Below are 22017 nucleotides of genomic sequence, written 5' to 3' on the forward strand. Positions count from 1 at the left end.
CGTATTACTTATTTTAATTATCTGTTTCCTCCAATTTCTGTTTTAGTTTATTATATTTATCTTTCTGATCTGTTCGTTCTATCCCATGAGATTTTTTTTAAAAAAAGACAAAAAACACTAATCAGCTACTGAAGCATCTTTATCTTCTATGGGTTGCAGGGGTTACGACCCTTGGGGAGGTGGGTGGGGATTCATGCATGGCTGTCTTCACTTACACGTTGTAGCTACGCAAGGCGTCTAAATTTGTTTATATTTAGTTTGCCCCCCCCCCCACCCAAAACACTTCATTTCCCGCGATTGTCCCTTTAGTGTCATTAGGCTTCTTGTGGAAAGTGTGTGTGTGTGTGTTTTTGTTTCCGCCATATTTGTGACGTCATGGGTCAAAGCAGACGGGCGGTATCGGACGCTTCCGTATTTCCTAGCCAGGCACCATTTCGTGACACTGTTAAGCTGCAAATAAAGCTAAACTTAAAATAGATATTCTCGGGTCTTCTTATTCAGTTTTGCGGCTCAGCAGTCTCGCGGTGGCCTAGAACAATAACAGTTCAACACTCACTACCTCCACCTTCAGGCTGCGATGAGGATGATGTCGCGGCGGAACAAAGCCGGCTGGCGATGCGTGGGCGCCGTGTGACGGAGCAGGATCCGATTCCACGACCGTCCGCTACGAGGAACGGGCAGACAGGCAGCTGTCCAGATGGTCAGATACGCGCGCGCCCACAAGGCTTCCCTCTACGCACTGTCGCGCCCGGCCAATGTGAGCGGATAGCAACGCCTTACCCCGCCAGGCGGCGCTCAGCGATGCGGAAACCAGAAACTGTTTACAGTCTGCCAACACTGACGCCGTCGCGCATGACTTAATGAACTCGGAGGACATATGACAGCACATATCGCCAGGACTGTCCAGCCAGCCCTTGAAACGCAAGATAAAACAGAGCATTCCCTCTACATTCATATTACGCAAACCACTATAAAGTGTACTGTGAAGTTGCTTACACTGATAATAAATTTAAATGTTAGGAAGTCTTTTCAGTCCGAATTTATCTTAAATGCAGGCTTGTACGCGAGTGAAACGTGGCGATAAGCCGTTCAGACAATAAAAAACAGAAGCGTATTGAATAAAATCCGCCGCAGCTGTTCTAAATCCTTTATTAAAGGCACGGCCTGTTTCGTAATTGAAATTACATCCTCAGACGCAAATCTGTGTAAAAACAAGAAAGAGACCGTGGACAGTGGTACGCAAAGACCATATCACAGTAATAAAAAGTGGCCACAAGGCTTATAGTAGTCAAGCCTCTTTTACAGACCGATCCCAACCCTTTTTTAAAATTCGGGAAGTTCCACATAAACCGATAGTCATGGATTAGAAATGTGGCGTGAAACACGAACCTGTTAACAAATGGAACGAGAGAGTAGATTATAAAAAGCACCGAAAAAAATGAAGGAGGGGCAAAGACAAAATATAGAGTAAACGGTACATCTGTCGAAGCCGCGCCGGAACGGAATGCTGCGACTGCCATACATGAACTAGCAGGTTATGAAAACATAGCCCCGAGAGACGCGGCGCATACACGGATGCGTAAATATCATCCGATGATCTTTAAGGATCCGCAGCTCGTGCTCGTGCGGTAGCGTTCTCGCTTCCCGCGCCAGGGTTCCCGGGTTCGATTCGCGGCGGGATCAGGGATTTTCTCTGCCTCGTGATGACTGGGTGTTGTGTGATGTCCTTAGGTTAGTTAGGTTTAAGTAGTTATAAGTTCTAGGGGACTGATGACCATAGATGTTAAGTCCCATAGTGCTCAGAGCCATTTGAACCATTTGAACCAAAATTCAACAACTGATCGATGTTAGAGATATAGGTCTATAGTTTTGCACATCTGTTCGACGTCCATTCTTGATGTCTCATAATCTCATCTTCCAGCAAGGATTATCGTCTACTCCCAAGGCTAACCTAAGGACATCACACACACCCATGCCCGAAGCAGGATTCCAACCTGTGACTATAGCGCTCTCGCGGTTCCAGACTGAAGCGCCTAGAACTGCTCGGTCACAGAAGCCGGCTCTGTGTTTAAACTTCAGTCCATAATTTCTAAGAATGAAATGTGCTGGGTCAATATCTTTTTTAGCCAACTGTACACCCATTCTGTTTGAAACCGTTCAGTTGCACAGAATACTATGACAAGAGAAGATCCTAGGGGAGTAGTGAAGATGAAACATCCTGTTGATCCTGGGCCGGAGCAGTTCTACGGCTCTTTCTCTTTTCCTGTTTTAAAAGGCTCTTGTTAATACTCGGGGCAAAATCAGCGTCGTACACATTAGAACCTGCTACGAACTGGATGGCCCTATATTAGCGTCCATAAGCTACTTTATGTAACGGAGCGTTACGTAATCCATGAAGTACTGACCAGAAACCTGTCTTTTTACACTCCAGATGGTAGGAGGAAGAGCTGTGAATAGCCAAATCCGTGGTTGCTGTTTTCCTATGAATGTCGTTTCTCAAAAGGATTCCCTGACATAGTGACTGGCTTGTCCAAAAATGGTAACATCCTATTTCTGGACACTACGTTAGGGAATTCTTTGGAGAATGGCATTTATAGTAACCAGTAAACACGAATTTGGTTCTTCACAGCTCTTCCTATCACCCTCTAGAGTACAAAATGGCAGCTTTCCGGTCAATGCTTTATAGATTACATAACACCTCATTATGTAAACTAGCATATGAATGCGAATATAGGGCCATCTAGTTCATAGGACATTCTAATGGAAACCACGTACATTTTGTCCCGAGTAATGGCAAGAGCCTTCTAAAAAAGAAAAAAAAGGAAAGAGCCGTAGGACTGCTCCGGCCCAGGATCAACAGGGTATTTCATCTTCATTACTCCCTGGGAAGGGGAATGGCCCTAGGAGGAGGATATTAGTGTTTAACGTCCCGTCGACAACGAGGTCATTAGAGACGGAGCGCAAGCTCGGGTGAGGGAAGGATGGGGAAGGAAATCGGCCTTGCCCTTTCAAAGGAACCATCCCGGCATTTGCCTGAAGCGATTTAGGGAAATCACGGAAAACCTAAATCAGGATGGCCGGAGACGGGATTGAACCGTCGTCCTCCCGAATGCGAGTCCAGTGCGCTGACCACTGCGCCACCTCGCTCGGTGGGAATGGCCCTAGGGTCTTTTCTTATCATAGTATTCAGTACTACGGCACTGTTTCAAATGCAATGGGTATACAGTTGACTACAAAGATATTGTTCCCGCACATTTCATTCCTAGGAATAATACACCGAGATTTAAATACAGGGAAAGGACGAAACGTGAACAACAAAAGTCGTCAGGTGCTTACAACATCACAAGTGATGATTCAGTCGAAATATATGGATCAAACTGGAAGGTCGTTGGAAGTTATGTTTAGGGAACAAATTTCTGGTTGGTATTCCAGTTATGCCTTGCGTTCAAATATATCCGGAACGTGTCACTCAGCTTCTGGTATTACATGACGTTTTTTAGTTTTGCGTACGGGACGCAAGGGTAACGTTGTCAATATCTTCGAGCAGTAGGAGATCTACCGTACATTAAGATAATTTTCAAATCAACCACTTAATTTTCAAAATGAATTAAGTCATAAAGTAATTTTGGCTAGCTTTGATTACTTAAATGAATAGTGTGGTTCAGTTTCGCTGACCCCTTACCTACTCTTCCTTGGTGACTTTGCTAGAACGATTCTAGATTACTGAAAATTTTTAAGAATCGTTCAAATTTATTTTTTTATTTTTTTTAAATTGTAAGAAATTTTAAGAATTTAAATTCGAAATGTTATGTGAGTGTATGTGTATGTGTATGTTGTAAACACCTGACGACTCGTGAGGCTCGCGTTTCGTCCTTGCTCTGTGTTTTAAAAAATGGTTCCAATGGCCCTGAGCACTATGGGACTTAACTTCTGAGATCATCAGTACCCTAAAACTTAGAACTACTGAAACCTAACTAACCTAAGGACATCACACACAACCATGCCCGAGGCAGCATTCGAACCTGCGACCGTAGCGGTCGCGCGGCTCCAGACTGTAACGCCTAGAACCACTTGGCCACTCCGCTTCAGGCCTTTCCGTATCTTCGTGACATTCTCCTAAGGACTGAACGAATCGTGCTACACTTCGCTGTATTCGTTCAGTGTCTCCTGTTAGGCATATTTGGTACGTGTCCCACATGCTTGAGCATTATTCCAGGATGAGTCTCCTTTGAATGGAGTCTCCTTTGTAGACTGATTGCATTTCCCCAGTAGTCTACCAAGGAACGGAAATTTGTCAACTGCTTTACCTGAGACGGAGACTTAGTGGTCGCTCCATTTCATATCCCAACGAATTGTTAAAGCCACGTATTTGTTTGAGGTGACAGATTGCGATTGTGACTCATTGATATAATCATACGATACTACGTTTTCTTGGTTTTGTGAAATGCACCTTTTTACATTTCTGAGTATTTAAGGAAAGTTGTCAATCTCTGAAATCTTAACAATACCTGACTCAATACTTGTTCAGCTTCTTTCAGACGATACTTTGTTATTGATAACAGCATCATCTGCAGAAATTCTGAGGTTTCTATCCCGCGAGAAAATGTTATTAGGGTTCCTTACCGCAATCGGTGAAAACAGAACCCTTATAGGACCGTCTTTTGTTCGTCTGGTTGTCTGTCCGTCTGTTGAGACCTATTTTTCTCAGGAACGTGTAGAAGCATACTGAAATTTGTACTAAAGTCTATAGTCCCTTGGCGTTTTAAAAAATTTCTAAATCACTTCAGTCAAAAGATACGGCCATTTACGTCGCATATTTTGTTACTCGCAAACTCACTCACCAAAACCTATAAATGAACTATCTTAAATAGATTAATTTTTTTTTACAGTCAGAGCGCTATTCCTACTCACACTTGTTGGGTTTTTCTGGAAGTCTTTTGGGGTAGGCAGGAATAGGCTTAAGTGATTGCTCTTCAGCTCACCAGTGTACAGAATGGCCAAGGTTGGCAGTGGGCGTCAGATTTTTGAGGATTTAGTATTAATAAGAATGTATACTTTACACACAACTGGTTTATTCAAAACGGGGGGAATGGGCTCTGCGTAGGGCAGGCATAAGGAAAACTTCAGTCTCTTGGGTGTCAGTATTTTGGGTCTGTCCGTCACGATCTCGTGGCTTGAGGGCAGGAATCTCTAGAAGGAGCAGCCTCCCAGGCCCGCTACAGGTAAACCTCGCCTGATCTGACTGCGCAGAAGCTGACTGGTCGGCTGTGTAGGCAGCACCATCAGCGCTAAAGCAGCAGAGTCAGCTCTGGCGGCACGGCACGTGGCTCGTCGCTTCCCTGTCCTGGCCTGGCTGGGAGAATCGGAAGGCACCGAGACTGTTACAGTAGTTATCAGTAGTAATACAGTAAACTGAATGTCTAAGAAGCTATCCTTTCAATAGGTCCCTAAGTCTTAAATGACAGCAAATGGAATGATTATTAGTAAACAGTAGTACCGTTAAGACTGATGTAATGAGAGAAAGAATATTGCGTATCTTGGAAATCGAGCCTCATCTGGAGTCATTCCAGCTGATTACCGCAGTTATCAACTGGAAGATTAACCTTATCAGACGTTGTAAACAGATTAAGCAAGATCTCTTTTCACCAAACGTTTTACAATAATTCTGTCTGACCATTCTTATTATTGTGTGTTAAGTGTGCACAGAAACTGTTCACTATTTTGGGTCAAGAATCCTTACTTAAGGACATCTTTATTTAGTAAGATAACAGACAACATTGTCACAAATAAGATTAAACACACACATTTAATTCATTAACTCATAACTTCCATAGTTTACTGTATTATTTGCGTCACACTGAAGCTTGACATAAAATAAAAGTTCATATATTTCGTTTATTTGCGGGAGGTGGTATTGGTTTTTGTGGGCCGTTGTAAAAAATTGTTTGATACGGCTCTCCACAAGTCTCTTCACCTCTGCACCCTCCATTTATTTGGGCCTGTTTACTGTACTCAAGTCTTGGTTTCCCTCTTCAGTTTTACACAGGGTGTTACAAAAAGGTACGGCCAAACTTTCAGGAAACATTCCTCACACACAAATAAAGAAAAGATGTTATGTGGACATGTGTCCGGAAACGCTTAATTTCCATGTTAGAGCTCATTTTAGTTTCGTCAGTATGTACTGTACTTCCTCGATTTTCACAATCAACATGTGTGGGCTGACGAGAATCAGCACGCAATTGTGCAATCACGTCATCAACACAGATTTTCTGTGAACGTTTGGGCAGGCATTGTTGGTGATGTCTTGATTGGGCCCCATGTTCTTCCACCTACGCTCAATGGAGCACGTTATCATGATTTCATACGGGATACTCTACCTGTACTGCTAGAATATGTGCCTTTACAAGTACGACACAACATGTGGTTCATGCACGATGGAGCTCCTGCACATTTCAGTCGAAGTGTTCGTACGCTTCTCAACAACAGATTCGGTGACCGATGGATTGGTAGAGGCGGACCAATTCCATGGCCTCCACACTCTCCTGACCTCAACCCTCTTGACTTTCATTTATGGGGGCATTTGAAAGCTCTTTCTACGCAACCCCGGTACTAAATGTAGACACTCTCCGTGCTCGTATTGTGGACGGCTGTGATACAATACGCCATTCTCCAGGGCTGCATCAGCGCATCAGGGATTCCATGCGATGGAGGGTGGATGCATGTAACGGAGGACATTTTGAACATTTCCGGTAACAAAGTGTTTGAAGTCACGCTGATACGTTCTGTTGCTGTGTGTTTCCATTCCATGATTAATGTGATTTAAAGAGAAGTAATAAAATGAGCTCTAACATGGAAAGTAAGCGTTTCCGGACACATGTCCACATTACATATTTTCTTTCTTTGTGTGTGAGGAATGTTTCCTGAAAGTTTGGCAGTACATTTTTGTAACACCCTGTATAATGAATGAGGAGGTAGTCAATCGAACCGGGGAGAAAAGAAAAGAAAACTATAGTACAATTTGACTAGGAGACCCTCCCACTCCCCCTCACCCCCACCGCGCTACGCACACACACACACACACACACACACACACACACACACACACACACACACAAACACTTCTTTCCAGTGCACACAAAACAGTCAGTGCCTTGATGGATGACGGTCTGTCCTATCAACCAATTCCTTCCACCAGTAAAGTTATGCTTTACATTTCTTTTCTCCTTTCTTCCCATTTCAATTAGGTACCTCCTCATTAATGATACAAACTACCCATTTGAACTTCGGCATTCTTCCGTAGCTTCAAATTTCAAACACTTTTGTTCTCTTATCGTCTGAACAGTTACTGCCCACGTTTAACTTCCGTTCAAGCCTACACTCCAGACAAATAAATTCAGAAGATAATTAAATTTACATTCGATGTTAACAAATTTCTCATATTCAGAAACGGTTTCCTTGCGACAGCCAATCTGAATTTCATGTCCTCTCTTCTTTGTCGATTAGCAATTACTTTGATGCCCAAATAGCAAAACTCATCTGCTGCTTTTAGTGTTTCATTTCCTAAACTAATTAACTCAACATCACCTGGCTGAATTCGATTACATTCCATTATCCAAGTTTTACTTTTGTTACTGCTCATTTCATAACCTCTTTTCGAGACACTTTGCAATCTGTTCAACCGCAGACCTCAAAGTTTTTATTTCTTCTCCCTGATCATTGATTCCCTTTCCAGATTTCTCCTAGGTCTTCTTTACTGCCTGCTGAATGTATAGGTTGAATAACATCGGGGATAGGCTACAACCCCGTCTCACTCCCTTCTCAATTATTTCTTCCCTTTCATTTTATTCGGATAATGACGGTGCAGCAGTGGATACACCGCTTTTCATCAGATGAGCGAAGTTTAGCACTGTCGGGCGTGTTTGGCACTTGGATGGGAGACCATCCGGGCCGCCATGCGCTCTTGCCCTCCACTCAGCATCGTGATATCAATTGAGGAGCTACTTGATCTGGCAGTAGCGCCTCCAGGGCACGAAAACTGACAACGGCCGGGAGAGCGGGGTGCTGATCCCACGCTTCTCGGATGATGCCAGTAGGCTGTGGATGACACCTTGGTCGGTTGTACCATTGGGCCTTCCGAGGCCTGTTCGAACAGAGAGAGTTTCATCTCATTCGACTCTTTTAACTGCAGTTTGGTTTCTGTGCAGGTTGTAGATAATCTTCACGGTTCCGAAAAGTGTGTTCTAGTCAATGTTGCCTCTAAATCTATAGTACTATAAACATGACTTTGTCTTTCTTCAATCTGCGTTCTATGCAAAGTCACAAGGTCAGTATTGCCTCGTGTGTCCCCTTTGGAAAGATTTATAAACACATTAATACAGGATCTTTGACCGACAGCCCCATCTTACATAAACGCATGTTTTTATTGTTATTGTTAATGAGAACAATATTAATTAATTAATAATAATTAATTTTATGTATAATTATTCATATTTACTTATTAATAACCAGGGATTGTGAAGTGGAGTGAGAACTTAAGGTCTGCAGCTTCGGTTTATTGGGAGAATTTTAGAAAAGTGTAGCCTATCTATAAACGAGACCACTTACAGAACAATAGTGCGTCCCGTTCTTGAGTAGTGCTCGTTTTTCGGGACGCCCACTATGTCGGATTAAAGGCAGACATCGAAGCAGTTCAAAGGTGAGCTGCTAGATTTATTACCGGTAGGTTCGATCAAAACATCAGTATTATGGAGGTGCTTCGTGAACACAAATGGGAATCTCTTCAGGGAAGACGAAGTTTCTTTCGCAAAATACCACTGAGAAAACTTAGAGAACCGTCATTTACGGCTGACTGCACAACAGTTCTATTGTCGTCACCGCCTTCTATTGTAAGGCCCGCGAGAACATGAAAATGAAAGCAAACTATGATCTTACATTAATACAAAATTCCTCATTTAATTTTTTGTTTTTACTACGAGCATAACACTTTTAAATGTCCGTTTGATGCTATCAACAGTTTTACAACATTAGGAAGAAAACTCAAACAGCTCATAGCATTTATTTCTGCATGCTACTAATCATGGATATCATACAATAGTCAACTCTGGCTTCATCTGAACAACTGCCAGCAACTTCGCAGATTAAGTTTTGAGTGTCTATATGAAAGCAAAACAGAGAAGAAAAACCGAAGGTCTGAAAACATCAGTGCTTGATTACTAAGGGATATTCCTGCCACAGGAGAAATCTAAAACAGTTTCGGTGGCAGTAATGAACACATAGGTAGGGAAGGAGATGCAGAATTATAGTGAATGTGTACCACTTGGTAAGTACTTGTGGCTTGACCATATATCAGAGTGAGTTTAGGAGAATAGATTACTGTCAAGATGGTGAAAAATGAAGATGCTGAAATTAAATTCCTCTCAGGAAACAGTTACATGGTTCAGTATAATCCAGTTATATTGCTAATATGCTCAGTAGTTGGATTTCTCATAGTTTTTCGTATGCCACTTGTGTCAAATTAAGAGGCTATTTCACATCTTTAGAGTCTACATTATGTAGGTGCTAAAAGATCCTACATTGAGTACTCTGATATAAGGAACTAAGGGTTAGAAATAAGTGTTTACTTTTTAGTTCTTCTTGAGAATTCAATGGAAAATAAAAAAATAATAATTTCGTCTTTAGTTTCTACTGGGCTTCGTAAACTGATAACTTCGTGTAACACAATATGAAAAAATCTTCCATGGGGCAGTACTGCCCCTTTCAATCTCACAAAGAGAGTAGCTATGCCAGTGGTCATGGAGAATAATATCGAAGTGGGATCGTGCAGTATTATCTTGAAATAATATTCTCTCATGGATAGCAATAGACACAGTCTCAAACAACTTTGGCATTACATCTCAAAGGAACAGCAGATAATGAGTACTGTTCAAACTGGGTGGCAACAAATAAAGTCCTATCAGATGATTTTATGCTGCACCAATCCACGAGCTGACAGAGAGTCTTTGCTGATGATATGAGTGCAGCACATGAATTTACATCACTCCAGATGTGGCTACTGTGGCAGCTGAAACCCCATGAACATGATGGAAATAATACAAACGGTAGGAGGTTTAGCACTGAAGTGTCGTTATCGATAATCCGTTGACACACTGAAGTTTGTGTCTGGAACTGTTTGGTAGTCCGCCTTGGTAGCTGTACGATCAGCGTGGCGAATTGCTAAGCGAAGGGGTCAGGGTTCGATTCCTGGCAGGTTAGAAGATTTCCTACGCCGGAGACTAGATGTTGTGTTGTCCTAACGTTCATATCGTCATAAGTGACATTCCACTAGTGAGATGGTTATATGAAGATGTCCAGAAAGCCAATAAAAAATCATTTGGCCCCCTATTGATAAGTCCTCTCCCACACAATCCAAGGACATCTCAGACTCTGCGTTGTGAACAATTCTTTGTCGAGGACCTTTTTCCAACTCTCTATGGTTTTGAACAATCTTTCTTCGCTCTCGTTTTCCTCCACAATTATAAATTTGTTTCAATTAAGGAGATTCATTGCAACGTTTTATCTGTTACAGGGAGTTCGGAATTTACAATAACAAACTTGTAGAACTTGTAGAGGGGTGTGAGTACATAATATTTTGAATAGGAACCCATGTCCAGAAACGTACCGTATCCGTTCTACGACGGTTTCATTTCAGATGTGTAACGCGACCAAGTTTGCAGCGGGAAGAGAAAATTGTAGTTACTTATCCTGGTATGAAGTAGGGTAGACGGGATGACGTGTACTGCGTCAGGCGATCACCTGATGTCACTTAACGTCTGCCTTGCTACGAAACTGTTGCAGAGACAGAGAAACATCTGCTGGCACGAGTTCTGGCCGCTGCACTAGAAACTGAAGAGACACCAAGTGGAATGGAGAGAGTGTGTAACAGAACGTACTTCGTAGGGCACAGTGTCTGGAACAGCGTAGGTGGTCGCCACATCGAGCCGCTGTTGTAATGCGTCAGTGCTGTCTGCACGTACTGTACGGTGGGTTATTTTTGTTTTGGAAGAACGTAAACACGTACTGTTTAAGTGTTCACACACAAAAAATGGTTCAAATGGCTCTGAGCACAATGGGACTTAACTTCTGAGGTCATTAGACCTCTAGAACTTAGAACTACTTAGTCCTAACTAAGCTAAGGACATCACACACAATCATGCCCGAGGCAGGATACGAACCTGAGACCGTAGCGGTCGCGCGGTTCCAGACTGTAGCGCCTGGAACCGCTCGTTCACCCCGGCCGGCGTTCATACAAAAAAATGTGCTTAAGTTATAAGTGGATGTTTCGTTATGTTTCTTTCCAGCTGCCACTAAATAATTGTACTGCGTCACGCCTAACTCATGTCTTCAAGCAGAAGTGAATGAGTTAACCTTCTGAATGAAAACCGACGTAGAACGGAAACAGTACTTCTCTGCACAGGGGTTTCTACTCAAAATATTATGTACTCACCATAAGTTCAGAATACTGACTCATAACTGTAATAATATTCAATCCTCTGGCTTGTACCTACACGATATAAATTCTGGAGTTGTCCATTAACAATAGACAAGTTTCTTAAATGCACCCCGAATCAAGCGCAGGAACATCTACACACAATAACTGTCCATTGGCCGTGTGATATTACTTACTCGTTACATAGGCGAATATTACTTTGTTATTGTCATTACACATAATTCATATCCAGTCTTTCTTTATGATGTCAGTTTTTCAAATCAGAAGTTTAAAACTGAAAGCTAGTGTTTCATGATTTTCTCAGTTAGGCAAAATCCTTATTCATTAGCCGTATTATGTATTGTGAACTAACAGCCCTCATGAAAATATTGAACTTTGTACACTGAATAGCCAAAGAAATTAGTAGACCTGCGTAACATCGTGTAGGGGCCTCGCGAGCACGCAGAAGTGCCGCAACACGACGTGGCATGTATTCGACTTATGTCTGAAGTAGTGCTGGAAGGAACAGACACCATGAATCCTACAGGCCTGCTTATAAATCAATTACAGTACGTAGGGATGGGGATCTCTTCCGAACAGCACGTTGCAAGGCATCCCAAAAGAAATGGCTCTGAGCACTATGGGACTTAACATCAACGGTCATCAGTCCCCTAGAACTTAGAACTACTTAAACCTAACTAACCTAAGGACATCACATAACTACCAGTCATCACGAGGCAGAGAAAATCCCTGACCCCGCCGGGAATCGAACCCGGGAACCCGGCCGCGGGAAGCGAGAACGCTACCGCACGACCACGAGCTGCGGACAAGGCATCCCAGATATGCTCAATAATGTTCATGTGTGAGGAGTCTGGTGGCCAGCGGAAGTGTTTAACCGCAGAAGCGTGTTTCTGGAGCCACTCTGTAGCAATTCTGGACGTGTGGGATGTCGTATTTTCCTGCTGTAATTACCCAAGTCCAGCGGAATGCACAATGGACATACATGGATGCAGATGATCAGACAGAATGCTTACGTGCGTGTCATCTTTCAGAGTCGTATCTAGACGTATCAGGCGTCCCATTCCAACTGCAGATGCCCCACACCATTACAGAGCCTGCACCAACTTGAACAGTCCCATGCTGACAAGCAGGGCCATGGATTCATGAGGTTGTCTCCATATCCGTACACGTCCATCCACTCGATACAATTTGAAACAAGACTCGGCCGACCAGGCAATATGTTCCCAGTCACCAGCAGTTCAGTGTCAGTGTTGATGGGCCCAGGCGAGGCATGAAGCTTAGTGTCGTGCGGTCGTCAAGGGTACACGAGTAGGCCTTCGGCACCGAAAGTCCGTATCGATGACGTTTCGTTGAATGGTTCGCACACTGATACTTGTTGATGGCCCAGCACTGAAATCTGCAGCAGTTTGCGGAAGCGTTGTACTTCTGTCACGGACGATTCTCTTCAGTCGTCGCTGGTCCCGTTCTTGCAGGATCTTTTTCCGGGCGCAGCGATGTCGGAGATTTGTTGTTTTAGCGAATTCCTGATATTCACGGTACATACTGCTACCTCGGAGAGGCTGTGTCCCATCGTTCAGACTCGCTTAAATCTTTATAACCTGCCAATGTGGCAGCAGATCTAACAACTGCGCCAGACACTTGTTGCTATATATAGGCGTTGCCGCCCGCTGCTCCATACTGTGCCTATTTGCATATCTCTGTATTTGAATACGCATGCCTATACCAGTTTCTTTGGCGCTTCAGTGTATTAGTGCAATGGGCCACTACTTCAAATTAGTTACAGAACATATGAAAAACCGGAAGCTGAGAGATCATTGCAGCTACTCAAGTTTTAGGCGTATACTGGGACACAACAATCGACAGTTTATACGTTAACATGGATGACGTCACAGAAAATTTATCTGATAGACCTACTACCCAAAACAAACTGTTACAGCCTACAGCCAATTTTTACGACTAGGATTATTCTGTCAAGTGTGACTCATGGTAAAATTATTGGTCCAAGAAACCTGGTGTAGGGGAACTGACTGTAGTTAATTGCTGTCCAACAATCTGGTAAAAATGATGGAATACTTGGGTGTCCATTGTACCTCTATATCTCTACGTATGCCGCAATGGATATTAACTACTAATGATCACGATGTCCTAACTCAAGTATTTTGTGAAGCTTCGGAACGACCGTATGGGGCAGCTCTGTTCATCCACAGTGTTCTACACGACATCACAATGATTCACTTAGACTGTAGCAAGAACAGACCTGTACCTGTCAAAAGGATAATATTGTCACGTCTGAAACTTCTAGGTGAACTTTTGGAAGCTAATTTATTTCTTCACAACTGCAAGGTACAACATTGCTCGGGCAACTTTGTGGACGGGCGCCACGGTGACCTTGGACTGGATACGCAGTTACACGAATCGATGGAAGACTTTTATCTGCAATAGAGTGACAGATATTCATAAACACACGTCGCCTAGTCAGTGGAGACATTGCTCTGGACGTGACAACACAGCGGGTCACCTAACACAGGGCCTTATTTGTAATCAAGTCCAATCTTCACATGTTTGGTGGAAGGAACCACCATAGCTTACACGCCCAGAAGAAGTTGGCCATCTGGTACTCCAAGCATAAGTCATGATCTCCCGCAAGAAAGGAAGAATGTAAAAAAACCTGTGATGGCATTGCCTCTTGGCTTATAGGCATTTCCTAAATCAGTTCCTGCTGAAGGTCAAATCGTACGACAAGTTGGATCCTACGCTTCACACATAACATTTGTTACAAAGAAAAACTTTCTGAAGAGTTCACAAAAATCAATCTTACGTGTGCAAGCGCTTACTGGATTAAAACAGTCTAACGCCAATGTTTCACGCGGGAATTTCATGCACTCCAGAACGGTGAACCGACCTAGCAAGAATCTAAAATTGGACACTTTCATCTATTCATTCAAGATGGACTCATCCGTCTGGGAACAATGACATCCAATACTTTTAGATTAGTTACATCACTTTACGAGACACCTCACCTTTTACAAATACGTTGATCTTCATCATCTTGGTGTCAGAATAGTGTTATTCGAACTTTGGAAAGAATTTAGGATATTTAAAGGTCCTCAAACCATTGAAGAGGTCCTGTATACATGCTTACCATGCAAGATCATGAAGAATCCAATAGCACAAAAAATTGAAGCACCTCCACCTGCAGATCGAATGAGACCATCTAAGCTCTTTACTGTCAATGGCATAGACTTTGCAGGGCCTCTCTACATCAAGATATGCATGACCATGGAAACGGCCTGTACAGCTCTCTTCGCAAGTGCAGCAACATGTGCAATACATTTAGAACTTTGCTCTAATATGAACATCGACACATTTTTGATGGTTTCACAGAAATGGGCTTGTAGACGTCGACTGCCGCACACAATCTACACCGACAATGCAGAGACCTTTTACTCTTCCACAAAGAAATGTTGGAACTATGAAACTCAGTGACCACCTGAGAGACCCATCGCTTCTTCGCCAATAACAGGATCGCTTGGAAATTGATTACGTCACAAGCGTCTTGATGGGGAAGATGGTGGAAGAGGATGAAGGGCGCCGTCAAGTGAAGCTTACAGAGGGTGTTGGGACGATCAGGACTAACTACAGAACAACTCTGTACCACTCTGGCCATCACTGAAGCCGCAGCAAACTCGAGGCCAATCTCTCTGGGTGATGATACAGAACCTCTGACGCCAGCACTATTTCTGGTTGGTGATGGCTTGTTAAAACTGCCCACTGGACCAGAACCTACTGTCACCCACAATCTGCCCAAAGGATGTAAACTACGATAGGAACTGGCTGACGACTCCTGGCAAAGGTGGACCAGGAGCTTAGGTGATACCACGAAGTTAGAAGTACATTGCTAGATCTGTTGCCTTCCGACTGGGTGATCTGGCGTTGGTTCAAGAGGACGGACGCCCGAGACACATGTGGAGGAAAGGGAAAATGGAAAGCTGTGTATAGCGGAGAGGACAGAAGACAGTACGTCCGGTTCAGCTTGTCATCCCAGCCTGGAGGTTGACGAGGGTGGGTGGGACGCTGGAAATTGAGGTGTTCAACACATTTGTATCTCTAATTTGCAATACCCACTTTTGCAGACATGACTTGTTGTAAACTCTTTTGTTGTAAATGTTCTGTGACTTGTAACTAAAGAGTGTGTTAGAATGAAACTCGCTGCTTACAACTGTCATTTCACGACAAAGGTGAAGGGTGGACACGCCCCATAATGTCCAGCAGTAATACTTTTGTACAAGCGCCTTCACTGCCCATCCTTTAGGCAGTATCCACGACTCTCTTATTCCTCCCTTATATATTCTCAACAGAAATCCATTTGAAATTTTGATTGGACATTTACTTTTGAACATGATTCTAGATCCCTCGTTCCGCCTCTCACCCAGCTTCACGTCCCCCACCGCCGTGACACACACACACACACACACACACACACACACACACACACACACACACTGGTATTTTGATGAAATAGTTGTGTATCTTCTTCTAGTATTCTGATTAGTTTTACAAAATGGAATCAGTTTACCACTCTTGTGACGAATAAGTCAACGAGATTGATATGTCACGTAATTTTTGAGAGATTGTGGGTTCCAACTTCCCTCCCTTCTGTTTGATATACTGCTCAAGTGCTGTCCATTTAATTTTCAAATTTCGTAGGCTATTGAATTCTTCCGTCATCCTTGTCACCATGTCTTTTTTATATTTCTCTCTTATTCCAAGGCCAATTATAACGCTTGACCCTAAGTTCTCTGCTTCTTCTATAAAAGCATCTTCAAACTAATAGCTTACAGGGTTTGTAAATTTAGAAATTATTCTTCTTGCATCCTGTATGTTTATTTCGAAGTTAATTTTACACTCTGTCAATTGTAATCAATTATGTAAATAAATATCTGCATGTTATGCAGCATAAACTCAGTCTTGCTTTTAGTGAGAACCTATTAGTAACTAGGAAAATTGTTAACGCATCATGTTTGACACAGCCGTGGAATATAAATTTAGCTAACAGCATGTGAACGATTATGAACAACAATAATTGTGTCTTGTATTCAGTATTTAATACTAACCTCGATTTTTAATTTATGGAAATGTTCTCATTATCGTTGTATTCAGCAGTGGGTCCCATGAGTAACAAACAATGTTTCTTAAGGTACAGAGTGATGACAGAAATTTTTTTTTTACTTAAAACTAGAATTTATTGTATGAAGCGTTTCCTGTTTGAATTTCTTCAAGAAGAGAGTTGTATTTACAAGGAAAGACGTTATTTTTCTTTACACTGTACCAGTGTTGCTGCTAAGAGTCAACAAAACTCCACACGCTGGGTATCTGGTGAGCAACACGTTACCTTACAAATGAAAACGATAAATTTAGCAGTTTTACAACTCATTTTGCATGGATTACTTCACAGAAGGCGAAAATAATTTTAATCTGAAAGTTTTCGTATCGTGAACTGAAATTTTTCCAAAATGACATACTTCGAAATATAAATTTCAGCACCAGCAACTATTTATGTACCTATATGTTTTCTGTTCAGAAAATTACAATAACGAGTCAGATGCCCTTGGCTTATCTTTCTAGTGTGCACGTATTCTCTCCTAAAATTACTTTTATCTTGTATTGAGTTTTCGCTTTTCGGCCATTCGGACAGTACATCTTTTGATACACTCATCATAAATTTATTCACTACCTTATAATCTTGATTATTTAGTTGCATAATCTTATATTCGTTACTGAAATATATCTGCAATCATTTTCGTGAGTGCTTTCTGTCAGTCTGAAGGATTCACTCAGTAATGTGAATTTTAAAACACAAACTTAGTTCAAGTAGGGACTCCAGTCTAGGACATCCACGTTGCAATTCAGCGCAGTTCGTAAACGTGAAGTTACTCATTATATGACAGGTAGCATATCCACCGCCGGCGCTGGCGCCCGCTCAATAGCTGTCCGCACCGGCCGGAACCATGGAGACAGCCACGTGCTCCTCCCACGCTCAACCCTCCGGCCAAGGCCAGGTGATGTGCTACGTATCAGCCATGCTGGAAGTACTGGTTGTTGTGCGTCCCTATGACATCCACTCACTGTTCCCAGCAACTCTCTCCTACCATTTGAGGAGCGTGTTTGGTTCCGTGCAGGTTCGGAGAGTGTCAGGATAGCTCATGCTGAAGAGATCAGAGCATTTAATGAGAGTATCAGATGTCTGCTACAAAAGTGTAATAGGTAATAAATGTACATGAAATTTAAACTGTTACAAAAGACCCTATTTGATGGGCATGTGTTATAACGATGAATAAATAATGAAGAATACCGAGCACAAGTAATCTCTCAGCGGTGAAAAGAGCGATTAACCATCTCCTTAGCTAAGGTACCTTTCATGTCTCACGTTGCAATAGCAGAAGTTTTACTGTCGTGCGTATGCGGACGTGCTTCTCCTCTTAGTCCGCTCGCTGCTCAAAACGCAAATGGGAGACAACTTGATAGCAGTGTACGGAGCTGCAGCAGACAGTACCATGCAAGTCGCTAAAGCCTCGGCGATGTCCATTGGACGCGGCCTCTAACACGACGACTTAGCACCTCTCCAGTGCGTGCAGAACCTATGATACTTTGCTATTATTTTCACCCTGATGGTGCGCCGCTCCACTGCCCCTAATTTTCAGCGTACTTATTAATTTATCCGCATGACAATGCGACAAAATCTCCTCCTCCAACTCGATTCTTATAAAGTGTCGAATACCTCAATCAACATATGACGTCCAAGATGGTCCACATCAAACTGCCATCAGATATTGGACGCAGCATCCAGGTCGCCTTCGGCCTTGTCAAAGTGCCACTCCGAGCGGCGTCTATGTACAGTCGTGCTCAAAACTATCCGAACGACCTGAATTGCATTTCGCCTGATTCGCATGCAACCCACATAACGCAGCTCTCTAACAGGTCCTCTGATCGCTCCTTCGTACAGTCGTTTGACTATAGAAAATGGCTCCAACAAATCACCACTAGAAAACTCGGCTCTGTATCGCAATAATTCAAGATCTAATGTAATACCATGATACTTCAAATATCAGGGAACACCTTATCACAGATAAGACTGTCCTTAAGGCTTGTAAGCTCACATTTATTGCAATAAATGACACACTTGAAATGTTACCACTCTCATTATTACGTCAGATATGTAATGCATGGAGTAAGTTCGTCGTATTCATGATTTCCTATTCAAAGTAACATACCGTACTTGTTATTTAACACCAAACGATATTAAAAATTTACGTTAATCACGAGCAGCTAGTAGAGAATAAGTATGAACTTCAAATGACACGACGAACCGTCTCGTTCTGCATTTGGATTCAAACACAGGTCATGCAGACTAAGATTTCGTGACTGACGGAAACTAACAGTAATTCCTGACTAGGCATACAGAAAGTGATATACCACGATTTTAGAGAGTATCAGTTAGCAAATATCAACTTTAAATTACATAACGTAAACATTTTTAACCGACGCGAATTCCTAACAAGCATCTATTGTCCCTGTTAACGAAGTACGAGAGATGTTAAATATTGCTTCTTCACAAGTAACTTACTTGAAACGCCGTGATGTAAAGCTTTGTGTTGGACAGGGATTCGAACCCAGAACCTAATCGGATTGTTATCGAAGCACAATCAACTGTGACATATCGGATTTTCTCGGCAGTAGCTAGATGTTGTAACTGAAATGACGAGACGAAACATTAATTTTTTCCTTCCCAGGACTCCAACGCGGAACCTGTCGCTGCTATTTATTAGAGAAAACGAACGTTAAATATGGGATTCTTACATCAGCAGCGACATGTGAGCATGTTTGAACTAGAGAAAATATGACGAAGAGTTCAATGCTGACTGGGAATCGAACCCCACACATACCATTGTTGACTACACACAAAGAGACGTCAGCTACAGAATTTTTCTCCACCAGCTGCTCGGAATAACTTCCTTGAACTTAGCGTGATCTCTCAAATATTTCTGTGTCTCACTGGGAATCAAAAACGTCAGATATCGTTAGTGTTGACAACGAATGAAAAGGCGTTAAAAATCAAAATTATTATCCATCAGCAGATAGGTGTTCTCATGCTAGAGCTTGATAATACATAATGAAAACTTTAGTGCCGGGCGAGCATTCGAACCCATTCATGCGCAATTTTGTGGAGATGTTGAGGAATCTGCAGTTTTGAACAAACAACAAATTGTAGTCGAGCTGTATTGTCTCGAAGGGATCAAATTCCGCGCTAAGGGCAGTCTGAGTTGCATTCAAAGTTAAGAACCAATTTTATCGACATACAGAAGCTCAAATAAAAGATGGAATAAGGGTCCTGTGACTCTACATAGCATTTGTTTCGTCACTATAAATAAATAACTAGTATAAGAAAGGTTACTGGTGACAAAGTGCCCACCTTCCCTCACACCTGACTTTCTTGTGTTGCAATCTAACGACTACCTGGTAGAGAAGGAATATCACGTTTAATGTGAATTTCAGACCACAATTCCATTATATCTTCTTCACTTGGCCAAGCCAGAAGAGAATAGAATCTGTCTCTCCCTGTTAAAAATAATAGACGGAAGTTGGAATCAAACCCGGACCATCATCGTAGGAACTTATCATCAATCCAACAGACCACCAAATCATCTTGTGCGTGCCTCATTTTTCTTTCATAACACCGTTGCGGCACACTCGATGAGAATTCTGACACACAGGCTCCCTGTAATGGTTGGCAGCATGTTCAGTACATTCATTTACTTGGTTGACCGAATCGCCATGAACTACCTCCCTCGGCTACCCAGTGCATACATTCGACTCTATTTTGTAATCACCGAAATAAAATCATGTAACTGCCACCTACATAGAACTGCCAACAGTGTAGGATGCAGAAATTTAAAGAGGAAGTGTTCTTTCCATTTGAGCTACTCACTGCGAAATCTGTTTGTTGAAACTGTCGTGCAGTGCAAAAGAAAAACTGTAACTGTCTGTCTCTCAGAAGTCTCGATCCGGACATATGTATTATCTCACAGCACTGTGGAATGCGGAAGTTCTGGAGGAACTATTGTTGACTCCTGGAGGTACTGTAGGTAGGTGACAGCTAGTAGCGTCACGGTAAGCGTCACACACCGTAGATAAGATGTCGCGAGTTCCATTTCATTTGCTGCTACATTTTTTACAACGCAATTCTGCTGTCTGCTGAAGTTACCAATTTAATAGAACTTTGAACATAATTACCTTCACTTCTCAACACAAAATAGCCACATGTGGAAAAAGGGCTAACTTCTGCGACATTTTGTGCTTTTCAGGTTTAATAGACGGCCAGGCAGCAGATGCATCGCGAAGCTTTTGTATTATGTATGGGGAGAGCGCATCGTGCCAGACTAGTCAGAAAAGTATATTCTACATTAGCTGTCGTCTGGTAGTGGCATTTTATTCTTCTTCAAACTTTGTTTGACAGCTTTAACTCAGAATAAGTTTTCTACATGCATGTAATGAATAAACTGCATGTGCAATGTCAGACTGTTATATATCACATCAGAGAATTCGCATATACCGTTGATGATTAATTTCTCTCTCACATTTAGTATTGTTTTAACAACACTAAAAGAAACCTTAGGAAAATTGTCACTGTAATAAAAGAAATGAATAACCCTTGATAACCTTACAACGAAAGTCTGTTTTGTTAAAACTGAGTATCTGTACACAAGCGTGCCTCCATCGGCACGAATTAGTAAAATACTACTCACTTACATTTCGATTGGGTCTGTGTTTAATTGGTATGCTGTGTCATACTCAACAGGTATGCAAATGTGGCATTTCATTAATAAAGTTATGTATTCCTAGAGACCTAAATTTCGCTTATCAGCAGCGGAACGAGGCGTTACCTGCTGTGCAGCATTGTAAGTTTTTCACCATTACACTATGAGCTGAAAGTATTTTCTTGTGATTTTCTTATCGATGTTTGATCTGACTGCTTGTAGCTCTTTCACAGAATGGATAAAAACGTTACATTCAGCGAGATTGGGACCGCGAACCAGAAATGACCCTTTTTCAGAGGTCAGCACGTCACCACAGGGTTAGAAAAGTGGTCTGTGTTGCACATTTCTCTTAAGAGGCCAATAGAGTCTAGAACTCGTAAACCGCTATTTAAAGGACCAGTTTAGTTGCGATTTACACATGCGATGACTTTCCTGGGCTGAAAACCGTAAATTTACAATCTTTTGTTACACCTGAAGCGATAATAACTCAGATTATGCAATGGAAATGACAGGAAAAATCAAGTGAACTTCGAGGCTTAATTCCGTGCACACCAGGAAGTAACTCGTCGATCACAGAGTTGCCAAATATACCTTGCCTTGTTGCCAAATCTCAGTTACAGTACTAGCAGGAAGAAGACGAACCGATGTGATCCTACAGCGGGCTGGGAAGTGACCACAGCTGGCCTTTCAAAGACGCGGCTCCGACGTCCTGGATTA

General features: G+C 42.4%; 1 non-coding gene across 1 annotated transcript; it reads right to left on the minus strand.

Annotated features, from left to right (window-relative positions):
* Positions 1-3074: 3074 nt before the first annotated feature.
* Positions 3075-3147, minus strand: Trnaa-cgc (transfer RNA alanine (anticodon CGC)). Its single transcript has one exon. It is a non-coding gene; the product is annotated as a tRNA-Ala (tRNA).
* Positions 3148-22017: the final 18870 nt, after the last annotated feature.

The sequence above is a fragment of the Schistocerca serialis genome, chromosome 3 (genome assembly GCF_023864345.2).
Source record: "Schistocerca serialis cubense isolate TAMUIC-IGC-003099 chromosome 3, iqSchSeri2.2, whole genome shotgun sequence".
Taxonomy (NCBI): Eukaryota; Metazoa; Arthropoda; class Insecta; order Orthoptera; family Acrididae; genus Schistocerca; species Schistocerca serialis.